The 15,625-nt window shown below is 38.9% G+C and overlaps 1 pseudogene; it reads left to right on the top strand.

The window, feature by feature from the left end:
* Positions 1-13,951: 13,951 nt before the first annotated feature.
* Positions 13,952-14,925, top strand: LOC112130767 (small ribosomal subunit protein uS2-like; annotated as a pseudogene).
* The last annotated feature ends 700 nt before the right edge of the window (positions 14,926-15,625 follow it).

Below are 15,625 nucleotides of genomic sequence, written 5' to 3'. Positions count from 1 at the left end.
CCACACAAACTTTAGGATTGTTTTTTCTTTTTCTGTGGAAAATGCCATTGGTATTTTGATAGAAATTATTTTGAATCTATAAGTCACTTTCAGTAATATGGACATTTTAACAATATTAATTCTTCCAATTCATGAACACAAATATTTTTCCATCTGTCTTCTTCAGTTTCTTTCATCAATTTTTTATAGTTTCCAGGGTACAGATATTTCACTTTCTTGGTTCTCTGTCTTTTGATAAGTGTGGTTTGCACCACTTACATTAAATGCAATTAGTGATATGGAAGCATTTAAGTCCGTGATTTTATTATTTTCTGTGGTTGTTCCTCTGTTTCTACTCTCTTGCTTTCTTTTGTAATCATTTGAATATTTTTCAGTATTCCATTTTAATTTGCCCATTGGACTTTTAATAAATATTTTTGTATATTTTTAGTAATTCCTGTAGATATTAAAATATACGTAGTTAACTTTCCAAAATTTTAATTGTAAAATTAATATTTTATCATTTCAAGTGTACTATAGAAATCTTTCCACTGTATGGATCCCCTTACACTCTCTCTGTATGTTGTAGTCATTACATATATATACAGACGAACTTTGTTTTATTGCACTTCACATTATTGCAGTTCACAGATAATGTGTTTTTTACAAATTGAAGGTCTGTGGAAACCCTGTATTAACAAGTATATCGATGCCTATTTTTCCAACAACATGTGCTCACTTTGTATCTATGTGCCACATTTTTATAATTCTCACAATATTTCAAACCTTTTCTTTCTTACATCTATTATGGTGATCAGTGATCACTGATATTTGATGTTACTATTGTAATTGTTTTGGGGCACCACAAACCATACCCATATAAGATGGAAAACTTAATCGAGAAATGCTGTGTGTGTTCTGACTGCTACAATTACCAACTCTCCTCCCATCTCTCTCCCTCTCTCCTCAGGCCTTCCTATTTCCTGAGGTACAGCAATACTGAAATTAGGCCAATTAATAACCCCACAATGGTCTCTAAGTGTTCAAGTAAAAGGAAGAGTCACATATCTCTCACTTTAAGTCAAAAGCTAGAAAAGATTAAGCTTAGTGAGGAAGGTATGCCAAAAGCTGAGATAGGTCATAAGTTGGGCCTCTTGAGCCAAACAATTAACCAAGTTGTATGCAAAGAAAAAGTTCTCGAAGGAAATTAAAAGTGCTGCTTCACTGAGCATATAAATGATAAGAAATTAAAATAGCCTTATTGCTGATACAGAGAAAGTTTCACTTGTCTGGATAAAAGATCAGACCCAGCTGAAACATTCTCTTAAACCAAATCCTATTCCAGAGTAAGGCCCTAACTCTCTTCAATTCTATGAAGGCTAAGAGAGGTGAAGAAGCTGCAGAAGAAAAGTTTGAAGTTAGCAGAGGTTGGTTCATGGGGTTTAAGGAAAGAAGCCAACTCTACAACCTAAAAATGTAAGATGAAGCAGCAAGTGCTAATGCAGAAGCTGTAGCAAGCTCTCCACAATATCTATTAATAGCTAAAGAAAAACTCTTCTGTACATAGGCCTAGGTAAAGAAATTATGATGAAGACCCAAAAAGCAAATGCGACAAAACAAAAATAGACAAATGGGATTTAATTAAACTAAAATGTTTCTGTACAGCAAAAGAAACAATCTACAGAGTGAACAGACAACCTACATAATAGAAGAAAATATTTGCAAATTATACCTCTGGCAAAGGGCTAATATCCAGAATCTATAAGGAACTCAAAGAATTCAACAAGGAAAAAACAACCCCATTACAAAATGGGCACAGTACATGAATAGACATTTCTTAAAAGAAGAAATACAAGCAGCCAAAAACACATTAAAAAAGTTCAACATCACTAATCATCAGAAAAATTCACATTAAAACCACACTTAGATATTATTTTACATCATCAGATTGGCTATTATTAAAAAGTCAAAAAACAACAGATGGTGGCATAGATGTGAGAAAAAGGAAAGCTTAGAGACTGTTGGTGGGAATGTAAATTAGTTCAACCTCTATGGAAAACAGTGTAGATATATCTCAAAGAACTAAAAATAGGACTATTCAACCCAACAATTCGACTACTGGATTCTTTTCCTTTCCCAAAGGAAAATAAATCATTACATTAAAAATATATCTGCACTTGAACTTTTGTTGCCACACTATACACAATAGCAAAGTCATGGAACCAGCCTAAGTGTCCATCAATGGTTGATTGGATAAAGAAAATTTAGTATATATACCCCATGGAATATTATGCAGCCATAAGAAGGAATGAAATCATGTCTTTTGCAGCAACATGGATGGAGCTGGAGGCCATTATCCTAAGTGAACTCACTCAGAAAAAGAAAATCAAATATCACATATTCTTACTTATAAGTGGGAGCTAAGCAATGGGAACACATGGGCATAAAGATGGAAATAATAGACACAGGGGACTCCAAAACAGGGTAGGGTGGGAGAGGAATGAGGGTTAAAAAATTACCTATTGGGTAAAATGTTCAATATTTGGTTTATGGGTCCACTAGAAGCCAAATCCCCACCACTATGTAAGATACTATGTAATGTGCCCATGTAACAAACATGCACATGTGCTTCTGAATCTAAAGTAAATTTTAAAATAAAAGACCTGACTAAGATTATTGATTAGGATAGTTACGCACAACAAATTTTCAATATATACAGTGCAGACTTATATCAGAAGAAGATGCCATCTAGGGCTTTCATAGCTGGAAAGAAAAAGTCAATGAATGCCTGGTTTCAAAGCTTCAAAGGACAGGAAGATTCTCTTGTTAGGGGCTAATGCAACTTGTTACTTTAAGTTAAAGCCAGTGCTTATTTACCATTCCAAAAATTGTAGTACAGGCAGAGTATATTTAAGAATTATGCTAAATATACTCTGCCCATACTCTACCAATGGAAGGGCAAAGCCTGAATGACAGCACGTCTGTTTACAATGTGGTTTATTGAATATTTTAAGCCCACTTCTGAGACCTACTGCTGAGAGAAAAAGATTCGTTTCAAAATGTTACTGCTCGTTGGCAATACACCTGACCATTCAAGAGTTCTGATGAAGATGTATAAGGAGATTAATGTTTTCATGCCTGCCAATGCAATATCTGTTTTTCAGCCCATGGGTCACGGAGTCATTTCTACTTTCAAGTATTATTATTTAAGGAATACATTTTGTGAGCCTATAGCTTCCATTGATAGTGATTACTCTGATGGATCTGAGCAAAGTACATCTAAAACCTTCTGGAAATAAATCTCCATTCTAGATGCCATTAAGAACATTTGTGATTCATGGGAGGAGGTCAAAATATAAACATTAATAGCAGTTTGGAAGAAGTTGATTCCAACCCTCATGGATGACTTTGAGGGGTTCAAGGCTTCAGTGGAGGAAGTCACCACAGATATGGTGAAAATAGCAAGAGAACCTGAATTAGAAATGGAGCCAGAAGATATGTTTGAATTGCTGTAATCTCATAAAACTGAATGGATGAGGAGTTGCTTCTTATGGATGAGCAGAGTGTGGTTTCTTGAGACAGAGTCTACTCCTGATGAAGATGCTGTGAATATTGCTGAAATGTGGATTTAGAATATTATATAAACTTAATTGATAAAGCAGCAGCAGGGCTTGAGAGAACTGACTCCAATTTTGGAAGAAGTTCTACTGTGGGTAAAATGCTACAAAACAGCATTACACTCACAAAGAAATCTTTTGTGAAACAGTCCATTGATGCAGCAAGCTTCATTGTTGTCATAGCCATAGTCACCCCAACCTTAAGCAACCACCACCCTGATCAGTTAGCAGCCATCAGCATTGAGGAAAGACCCTCCACCATCAAAAAGCATATGACTTGGTGAGGGCTCAGATGATTGTTAGCATTTTTTAACCATAAAGTATTTTTAAATGAAGGTATGTTCATTTTTTAGACATAATTATATTGCACACTTAATAGACTACAGTATAATAGAAAAGTAACTTTTATATATGCTGGGAAACAAAACAATTTGTGATATTTGCTTCATTGAAGTGGTCTGGAACTGAACCTACAATATCTCTGAGATATGTCTGTATTACATTTACATACATCAAAAACCCCATCCTACAGTGTTATAATTTTTGCTTTCAAACATTATAAGAGATTTTTAAAACTAAAGAGAAGAATAATAGTCAGTTATATTTACCCACATAGTTACCATTTCTCTTTTTCTTCCTTCACCCTTGAAAATTCAAGTTTATTCTGGTATTGTTTTCTATTCTCTTCAAGATATTATCTTTGGTTTTTAGAAATATGACTGTGATGTATCTATGCATGATTTTCTTTCTATTTATCCTACTTCAGGTTCACTGAGTTTCTTGAATCCTTCACCAAATTTCTTATATTTTTGGCCATTATATCTTCAAACGTATTTTTTCCACCCATTCTATTCTCTCCTGGGACTCCAGTTACATTTGTGTTAGGCCTTAAGGTAGTGTCCTATGGGTCCCTAAGACTATAGGTTTTTTCCCATCTTATTTCTCTCTTTGCATCACACTGGATAATTTTTATTACACTATCTTCAAGTTTACTAGTTCTTTCCTCTGTCATTTCCTTTCTGCTATTAAGCTTATCCAGTGAATTTTTATTTCTTATGTAGTGTTTTTCAGTTTTAAATTTCCATTTTGTTCTCTTTAAAAAAATGTTTATTTCCCTGCTGATATATGCTATTATTTCATTGGTTACAAGCATATTTTTGTCACTTAATTGAACACAGTTGTAATTGCTGCTTTATATTCCTTGACAACTGTCTCAGCCCATTTCGGCTGCTATAACAAAATACCAAAACTGGGTAGCTTATACACAACAGAAATTTATTTCTCACAAGTCTGAAGGGCTAGGTAGTCCAAGGAGAAGTTGCCAGCAGATTCAGCATCTGGTGAAGGCCTGTTTTCTGATTCATAGAAAGCATCTTTTAGCTGTGTCCTCAAATGGTGGAAGGAATGAACAAGCTCTCTGAGGTCTCTTTCATAGGAGAACTAATCCTATTGACAAGGGCTCTACCCTCATATCATGACCTTATTACCTGCCAAAAGCCCCACTTCCACATACCAACACATTGGGGATCAAGTTTCAACCTGCTGTCAATTTGGAAGAGACACAAACATTCAGTCAAGAGCATCCACTAATTCCAACATCATGGTATCTCTTGGCTGGTTTCAATGGTTGTCTGTTTTTCTTGAAACAGGATCATATTTTCTTGAAACAGGATCACATTTTGACATATGTTCTTCATATGTCAAACAATTTTGTATTACAGCTTGGACATTATGAATGCTAGGTTGTAGAGGCTCTGAGATTTTCATGCATTATCTCGAAGAATATTGATATTTTTGTTTTAGCAGTAAATTAACATGATTGGACTGAAGCTGCCAATTCTAATTATTTAGCCGGGCTGCTTTGCATCTGTCCCACATATACATGGTTCAGGGGCAAGTAATGGACTTGAGAGGAATTTGATGGCCCCATCTCTGAGTCTGTCCTTTCTGGAATTATCCTCTCACTTTCCAGTGGCTGTGGTTGTCCAGAGCTCTGTCTTCCAGTTCTTCAGTTCAGAAAGACTACTGGCTATCTGTCAGAGCGTTAATCGATTCCCACAATCCAAACATTGACCTACCCTCAGACTAAAAGGAGTAAAACATGGGAAACTCACTCCCTCCCTTCTTTTTTTTCATGTCAGTGGTTTTTGGTCACTCAGCTGTCCTTTGTGTCATTATTTATTGTATTTTCTTCAGAGCAGTTGATGGCAAACTTTTTCTGTAAAGGGCCAGATAATAAATATTTTTAAGCTTTGTGGACCATACAGTCTGTCATAACTACCCAATTCTGCCACTATAACATGACAGCAGAAATGCATATATAAATGAATAGGTGTGGCTGTATTCCAATAAAGGCTTATTTACAAAGACAAGTGACAAGCCAAATTTGGCCTGTGGGCCATGATTTGCCAAACCTTACTCTGTTACTTTCAAGAGGGTTGAATCTGATAGAAGCTTACTTGGCTGTACCAGTAGTTGAAACATCTCATTAAACATTTTGTTTTAGATAATTCATTTTAGGATACTTACACATTAATTGGCTACATAGAAATAAAATTAATCCAATTTAAAGTAGGAGAAATAGAAAAAGGTACATAAGGGGTGGAGCCAAGACAGCCAAATAGGAACAGCTCCAGTCTACAGCTCCCAGCATGAGCGATGCAGAAGACGAATGACTTCTGCATTTCCAACTGAGGTACTGGGTGCATCTCACTAGGGATTGTCAGACAGTGGGTGCAGGACAGTGGGTGCAGTGCACCGAGCCTGAGCCGAAGCAGGGTGAAGTATTGCCTCACCTGGGAAGTGCAAGGGATCAGGGAATTCCCTTTTCTAGCCAAGGAAAGGGGTGACAGATGGCACCTGGAAAATCGGGTCACTCCCACCCTAACACTGCACTTTTCCAATGGTCTTAGCAATGGCACACCAGGAGATTATATCCCACACCTGGCTCAGTGGGTCCTACACCCATGGAGCCTCACTCATTGCTAGCACAGCAGTCTGAGATCAAACTGCAAGGTGGCAGCGAGGCTGGGGGAGGGGTGCCTGCCATTGCCCAGGCTTGAGTAGGTAAACAAAGTGGCCAGGAAGCTCGAACTGGGTGGAGCCCACCGCAGCTCAAGGAGGCCTGCCTGCCTCTGAAGACTCCACCTCTGGGGGCAGGGCATAGCCAAACAAAAGGCAGCAGAAACCTCTGCAGACTTAAATGTCCCTGTCTGACAGCTTTGAAGAGAGTAGTGGTTCTGCCAGCACGCAACTTGAGATCTCAGAATGGACAGACTGCCTCCTCAAGTGGGTCCCTGACTGCCAAGTAGCCTAACTGGGAGGCACCCCCCAGTATGGGCAGACTGACACCTCACATGTCCGGATACTCCTCTGAGACAAAACTTCCAGAGGAACAATCAGGCAGCAACATTTGCTGTTCAACAATATCCACTGTTCTGCAGCTTCTGCTGCAGATACCCAGGCAAACTGGGTCTGGAGTGGACCTCCAGCAAACTCCAACAGACCTGCAGCTGAGGGTCCTGACTGTTAGAAGGAAAACTAACAAACAGAAAGGACATCCACCCAAAAACCTCATCTGTAAGTCACCATCATCAAAGACCAAAGGTAGATAAGATCACAAAGATGGGGAAAAAACAGAGCAGAAAAGCTGAAAATTATAAAAATCAGAGCACCTCTCCCTTTCCAAAGGAACGCAGCTTCTCACCAGTGATGGAACAAAGCTGGACAGAGAATGACTTTGACGAGTTGAGGGAAGAAGGCTTCAGATGATCAAACTTCTCCGAGCTAAAGGAGGAAGTTTGAACCCATGGTAAAGAAGTTAAAAACCTTGAAAAAAGATTAGACAAATAGCTAACTAGAATAACCAATGCAGAGAAGTCCTTAAAGGACCTGATGGAGCTGAAAACCACGGCACGAGAACTACATGATGAATGCACAAGCCTCAGGAGCTGATTCGATCAACTAGAAGAAAGGATATCAGTGATGGAAGAGGAAATGAATGAAATGAAGTGAGAAGAGAAGTTTAGAGAAAAAAGAATGAAAAGAAATGAACAAAGCCTCCAAGAAATATGGGACTATGTCAAAAGACCAAATCTACATCTGATTGCTGTACCTGAAAGTGACGGGGAGAATGGAACCAAGCTGGAAAACACTCTGCAGGATATTATCCAGGAGAACTTCCCCAATCTAGCAAGGCAGGCCAACATTCAAATACAGGAAATACAGAGGACACCACAAAGATACTCCTCAAGAAGAGCAACTCCAAGACACATAATTGTCAGATTCACCAAAGTTGAAATGAAGGAAAAAATGTTAAGGGCAGCCAGAGAGAAAGGTCAGGTTACCCACAAAGGGAAGCCCATCAGACTAACAGCTGATCTTTTGGCAGAAACTCCACAAGCCAGAAGAGAGTGGGGGCCAATATTCAACATTCTTAAAGAAAAGAATTTTCAATGCAGAATTTCATATCCAGCCAAACTAAGCTTCATAAGTGAAGGAGAAATAAAATCCTTTATAGACAAGCAAATGCTGAGAGATTTTGTCACCACCAGGCCTGCCCTAAAAGAGCTCCTGAAGGAAGCACTAAACATGGAAAGGAACAACTGGTACCAGCCACTGCAAAAGCATGCCAAATTGTAAAGACCATCGAGGTTAGGAAGAAACTGCATCAAATAACAAGCAAAATAACCAGCTAACATCATAATTACAGGATGAAATTCACACATAACAATAATAACCTTAAATGTAAATGGGCCAAAAACTCCAATTAAAAGACACAGACTGGCAAATTGGATAAAGAGTCAAGACCCATCAATGTGCTATATTCAGGAAACCCATCTCACGTGCAGAGACACACATAGGCTCAAGATAAAGGGATGGAGAAAGATCTACCAAGCAAATGAAAAACAAAAAAAGGCAGGGGTTGCATCCTAGTCTCTGAAAAAACAGACTTTAAACCAACAAAGATCACAAGAGACAAAGAAGGCCGTTACATAATGTTAAAGGGATCAATTCAACAAGAAGAGCTAACTATCCTAAATATATGCACCCAATACAGGGGCACCAAGATTCATAAAGCAAGTCCTTAGAGACTTACAAACAGACTTAGACTCCCACACAATAATAATGGGAGACTTTAACACCCCACTGTCAACATTAGACAGATCAATGAGACAGAAAGTTAAAAAGGATATCCAGGAATTGAACTCAGCTCTGCACCAAGCAGACCTAATAGACATCTACAGAACTCTCCAAATCAACAGAATATACACTCTTTTCAGCACCACACCACACCTATTCCAAAATTGACCACATAGTTGGAAGTAACACACTCCTCAGCAAATGTAAAAGAACAGAAATTGTAACAAACTGTCTCCCAGACCACAGTGTAATCAAATCAGAACTCAGGATTAAGAATCTCACTCAAAACCGCTCAACTACATGGAAACTGAACAACCTGCTCCTGAATGACTACTGGGTACATAACGAAATGAAGGCAGAAATAAAGATGTTCTTTGAAACCAACGAGAACAAAGACACAACATACCAGAATCTCTGGGACATATTCAAAGCAGTGTGTAGAGGGAAATTTATAGCACTAAATGCCCACAAGAGAAAGCAGGAAAGATCCAAAATTGACACCCTAACATCACAATTAAAAGAACTAGAAAAGCAAGAGCAAACACATTCAAAAGCTAGCAGAAGGCAAGAAATAACTAAAATCAGAGCAGAATTGAAGGAAATAGAGACACAAAAAACCCTCCAAAAAATTAATGAATCCCGGAGCTGGTTTTTTGAAAGGATCAACAAAATTGATAGACCACTAGCAAGACTAATAAAGAAGAAAAGAGAGAAGAATCAAATAGATGCAATAAAAAATGATAAAGGGGATATCACCACTGATCCCACAGAAATACAAACTACCATCAGAGAATACTACAAATACCTCTACACAAATAAACTAGAAAATCTAGAAGAAATGGATAAATTCCTCGACACATACACCCTCCCAAGACTAAACCAGGAAGAAGTTGAATCTCTGAATAGACCAATAACAGGCTCTGAAATTGTGACAATAATCAATAGCTTACCAACCAAAAAGAATCCAGGACCAGATGGATACACAGCCGAATTCTACCAGAGGTAGAAGGAGGAACCGGTACCATTCCTTCTGAAACTATTCCAATCAATAGAAAAAGAGGGAATCCTCTCTAACTCATTTTATGAGGCCAGCATCATCCTGATACCAAAGCCGGGCAGAGACACAACCAAAAAAGAGAATTTTAGACCAATATCCTTGATGAACATTGATGCAAAAATCCTCAATAAAATACTGGCAAACCAAATCCAGCAGTACATCAAAAAGCTTATCCACCATGATCAAGTGGGCTTCATCCCTGGGATGCAAGACTGGTTCAATATACGCAAATCAATAAATGTAATCCAGCATATAAACAGAAACAAAGACAAAAACCACATGATTATCTCAATAGATGCAGAAAAGGCCTTTGACAAAATTCAACAACCCTTCATGCTAAAAACTCTCAATAAATTGGGTATTGATGGGATGTATCTCAAAATAATAAGAGCTATCTATGACAAACCCACAGCCAATATCATACGGAATGGGCAAAAACTGGAAGCATTCCCTTTGAAAACTGGCACAAGACAGGGATGCCCTCTCTCACCACTCCTATTCAACATAGTGTTGGAAGTTCTGGCCAGGGCAATTAGGCAGGAGAAGGAAATAAAGGGTATTCAATTAGGAAAAGAGGAAGTCAAATTCTCCCTGTTTGCAGATGACATGATTGTATATCTAGAAAACCCCATCGTCTCAGCCCAAAATCTCCTTAAGCTGATAAGCAACTTCAGCAAAGTCTCAGGATACAAAATCAATGTACAAAAATCACAAGCATTCTTATACACCAATAACAGACAAACAGAGAGCCAAATCATGAGTGAACTCCCATTCACAATTGCTTCAAAGAGAATAAAATACCTAGGAATCCAACTTACAAGGGACATGAAGGACCTCTTCACGGAGAGCTACAAACCTCTGCTCAGTGAAATAAAAGAGGATACAAACAAATGGAAGAACATTCCACGCTCATGGGCAGAAAGAATCAATATCGTGAAAATGTCCATACTGCCCAAAGTAATTTATAGATTAAATGCCATCCCCATCAAGCTACCAATGACTTTCTTCACAGAATTGGAAAAAAACTACTTTAAAGTACATATGGAACCAAAAAAGAGACCGCATCACCAAGTCAATCCTAAGCCAAAAGAACAAAGCTGGAGGCATCACACTACCTGACTTCAAACTATACTACAAGGCTACAGTAATCAAAACAGCATGGTACTGGTACCAAAACAGAGATATACATCAATGGAACAGAACAGAGCCCTCAGAAATAACGCTGCATATCTAGAACTATCTGATCTTTGACAAAGCTAACAAAAACAAGCAATGGGGAAAGGATTCCCTATTTAATAAATGGTGCTGGGAAAACTGGCTAGCCATATGTAGAAAGCTGAAACTGGATCCCTTCCTTACACCTTATACAAAAATTAATTCAAGATGGATTAAAGACTTAAATGTTAGACCTAAAACCATAAAAACCCTAGAAGAAAACCTAGGCATTACCATTCAGGACATAGGCATGGGCAAGGACTTCATGTCTAAAACACAAAAAGCAATGGCAACAAAAGCCAAAATTGACAAATGGGATCTAATTAAACTCAAGAGCTTCTGCACAGCAAAAGAAACTACCATCAGAGTGAACAGGCAACCTACAAAATGGGAGAAAATTTTCACAACCTACTCATCTGACAAAGGGCTAATATCCAGAATCTACAATGAACTCAAACAAATTTACAAGAAATAAACAAACAACCCTGTCAACAAGTGGGCGAAGGACATGAACAGACACTTCTCAAAAGAAGACATTTATGCAGCCAAAAAACACATGAAAAAATGCTCACCATCACTGGCCATCAGAGAAATGCAAATCAAAACCACAATGAGATACCATTTCACACCAGTTGGAATGGCAATCATTAAAAAGTCAGGAAACAACAGGTGCTGGAGAGGATGTGGAGAAATAGGAACACTTTTACACTGTTGGTGGGACTGTAAACTAGTTCAACCATTGTGGAAGTCAGTGTGGCGATTCCTCAGGGATCTAGAACTAGAAATACCATTTGACCCAGCCATGCCATTACTGGGTATATACCCAAAGGACTATAAATAATGCTTCTATAAAGACACATGCACACGTATGTTTATTGTGGCACTATTCACAATGGCAAAGACTTGGAACCAACCCAAATGTCCAACAATGATAGACTGGATTAAGAAAATGTGGCACATGTACACCATGGAATACTATGCAGCCATAAAAAATGATGAGTTCATGTCCTTTGTAGGGACATAGATGAAATTGGAAATCATCATTCTCAGTAAACTATCGCAAGAACAAAAAACCAAACACCGCATATTCTCACTCATAGGTGGGAATTGAACAATGAGAATGCATGGACACAGGAAGGAGAACATCACACTCTGGGGACTGTTGTGGGATGGGGGGAGGGGGGAGGGATAGCTTTAGGAGATATACCTAATGCTAAATGATGAGTTAATGGATGCAGCACACCAGCATGGCACATGTATACATATGTAGCTAACCTGCACACTGTGCACATATACCCTAAAACTTAAAGTATAATAATAATAAAATAAAATAAAACGACAAGTTAATGGCTGCAGCACACCAACATGGCACATGTATATATATGTAACAAACCTGCACGTTGTGAACATGTATCCTAAAACCTAAAGTATAATTAAAAAAAAAAAGAAAAAAAGAAAAAGGTACATAAAAAATGTCAAAAAATCACATTGGGACTATAACCATCTTTTCATATATGCAGTATGAACTTGATGAATATGAGTTAGGTCAATGTGTGATTATCAGGTATTTTTTAGGTTGCTTGACTTAGATTTATAAAATACAAGATTCATTACTTTACTCCATGAATGTTCATTGAGCGTATAATATGTCAGACATTGTGCTAGGTAATGGGGATATGATGGTGATCAAAACAGCATAGCATAATACTTAAGAGTATGGACTCTAAGGTCGGACTCCCTAAATTTGAACCCTGGCTCTGGGAGTCATTAATTTTGTGGGCTTGTCCAAGTTACTCTGCCTCTCTGGGACTCAGTTTTCTCCATATGTATGACAATAATAATGCCTCATGAAATCACTATAAGAATTAAATGAGGTAATTGTAAACTACTGAAAAATTGCCTGACACATAGTAAAACTTGCATAAGTGTTTGTTAAACAATAAAGTCTTAGGCAATCTCTGCCTCCTAGGAACATAGAGTCTTGTGGGAGAGACTGACTTTAATTTGTTAAAAAAAAATGCTCACAAGCAAATATAAAATTCAAGTGTAGCATTCAAGTAATGCTACAAAGGAGATTTACATGGAACTATAAGAGTTTGTGTTACAGGGATTTGACCAGGGAAGGCATCTCTGAGGAAGTGATATTTGAGCTGAGGATAAGTAGAAGTGTATTAGGCAAAAACATGTTTGGAGAAGAAGCAGGAAGGATGACAGTATTTCCTGTCTTCCTAACTAAGCATTCTGTTTAATGATGGCATGGCCCAAGTTTCTGTCTTCTCCATCATACCCAGTAGACATGGGGAGGACCCACACTAAGTGTCCCAGGCAAGTCTGATGATGTTTGTAGCAAGAAAGAGCTGCCATTCTGGAGGATTATTCTCCTCTTGCCTGGCTACCCCAAATCTGGGGAAAATCTTCACAAACCAACTGTACAAAGAATGCTTTGGGGTATTAAAGCATTTGGTCTAGAAGGCAAGGCCACTGAAGAAATCCAGCAGTTTGGATGATGAATGTAACTCTCCCTGTTAGCACTTTGGCTGTTGTACTTTTTCAAAGGCATTTGCTCCAGAGATTCAGCCTTGGGAATCAAAGGAACTGTGCTGAGAAGACACTGTGGGCTGAGGCTCCTCGTGCTTCTTCGTGGTGTTCAATTCCTAAGCCCACGATCCTCTGGAGGAGCATTCTTTACAAACCAAGGTCTCTATTTCATCACATGTGGCTAACGGATCAGAATCATCAGCCACCTGCAACAATTTAATTTCCAGGGTTCTTTCTCTTGTCAACTACAGATCAGGAAACAAATGCATGAAAGTGGATATCTTTTTTCCTCTTTCAAAATAGAAGCAGGTGACATTATTCGCAGTAAAGAACTGCTGAGCCTTTCCACACTATCTGCAGAGGGGTCCATACGGCATTGTTCTGGATTCCCGTTGTAACTTAAAGGGAAACTTTCACAATGTCCGGAGCCCTTGATGTCCTGCAAATGAAGGAGAAGGATGTCCTTAAGTTCCTTGCAGCAGGAACCCACTTAGGTGGCACCAATCTTGACTTCTAGATGGAACAGTACATCTATAAAAGGAAAAGTGATGGCATCTATATCATAAATCTGAAGAGGACCTGGGAGAAGCTTCTGCTGGCAGCTCGTGCTATTGTTGCCATTGAAAACCCTGCTGATGTCAGTGTTATATCCTCCAGGAATACTGGCCAGAGGGCTGTGCTGAAGTTTGCTGCTGCCACTGGAGCCACTCCAATTGCTGGCCGCTTCACTCCTGGAACCTTCACTAACCAGATACAGGCAGCCTTCCGGGAGCCACGGCTTCTTGTGATTACTGACCCCAGGGCTGACCACCAGCCTCTCACGGAGGCATCTTATGTTAACCTACCTACCATTGTGCTGTGTAACACAGATTCTCCTCTGCGCTATGTGGACATCACCATCCCATGCAACAACAAGGGAGCTCACTCAGTGGGTTTGATGTGGTGGATGCTGGCTCGGGAAGTTCTGCGCATGCATGGCACCATTTCCCATGAACACCCATGGGAGGTCATGCCTGATCTGTACTTCTACAGAGATCCTGAAGAGATTGAAAAAGAAGAGCAGGCTGCTGCTGAAAAGGCAGTGACCAAGGAGGAATTTCAGGGTGAATGGACTGCTCCAGCTCCTGAGTTCACTGCTACTCAGCCTGAGGTTGCAGACTGGTCTGAAGGTGTACAGGTGCCCTCTGTGCCTATTCAGCAGTTCCCTACTGAAGACTGGAGCACTCAGCCTGCCACGGAAGACTGGTCTGCAGCTCCCACTGCTCAGGCCACTGAATGGGTAGGAGCAACCACTGACTGGTCTTAAGCTGTTCTTGCATAGGCTCTTAAGCAACATGGAAAAATGGTTGATGGAAAATAAACATCAGTTTCTAAAAAAATAAATAAATAAAAAATAAAAAATTAAAATAAAATAAAATAAATAAAATTTTTTAAAAAAAGAACTGCTGAAAACCTTAAACAATTCATTTCAGAGCACTTTCTGGGGAACATTTCCATCCGGTGTAGTGATGTGGACCAATCCAACCCACCCATTTTGTTTAGTGCACTGATATATTTTTAAATGTTTCTTGTCCATTTTGAGAAACCAGATAAAAATTATAACAATACTTTCTTTACGATTGAATTCTTTGTTTGCAATTCACTGAAAACCTGCCCAAGCAGTCTTAACCAAACATAAAAGGAACTTACCGAACAATGTAACTGTATAGTTTGGCGAAAACTGAAAATCTAGCCTTGGGTAAGCCTTATGCTGCTCATTCAGTCTCTTGCTCTCTTTCTCTATTTCTCAGCTCGACATCCTCAATGAGGACTCCATTCTCAGGTCCAGTCTCTCTTCTTGGTCTAAAAGAGGGACATGGCTGCTACTTCCAGGGGTACACACTACCCCATTTGTGTTAAAGAAAACATTTCCCCCCAGTATTCCCAAGCCAAAATTTTAAGATTCAGTCTGATTTCAACATTTTGGGTTATACGGCCACCCCAAACCAAACACTATGTCCAGGGAATGAAACGAGTGTCTGGCTTATACTAGTTTGTGTTCCATAAGTCCACTGGTCAACTGCCTCAAAACTACATG

This window comes from Pongo abelii, chromosome X (genome assembly GCF_028885655.2).
Source record: "Pongo abelii isolate AG06213 chromosome X, NHGRI_mPonAbe1-v2.0_pri, whole genome shotgun sequence".
Taxonomy (NCBI): Eukaryota; Metazoa; Chordata; class Mammalia; order Primates; family Hominidae; genus Pongo; species Pongo abelii.
Note: the sequence above shows the minus strand (reverse complement) of the source record. Positions and strands in the feature narration are given on the sequence as shown.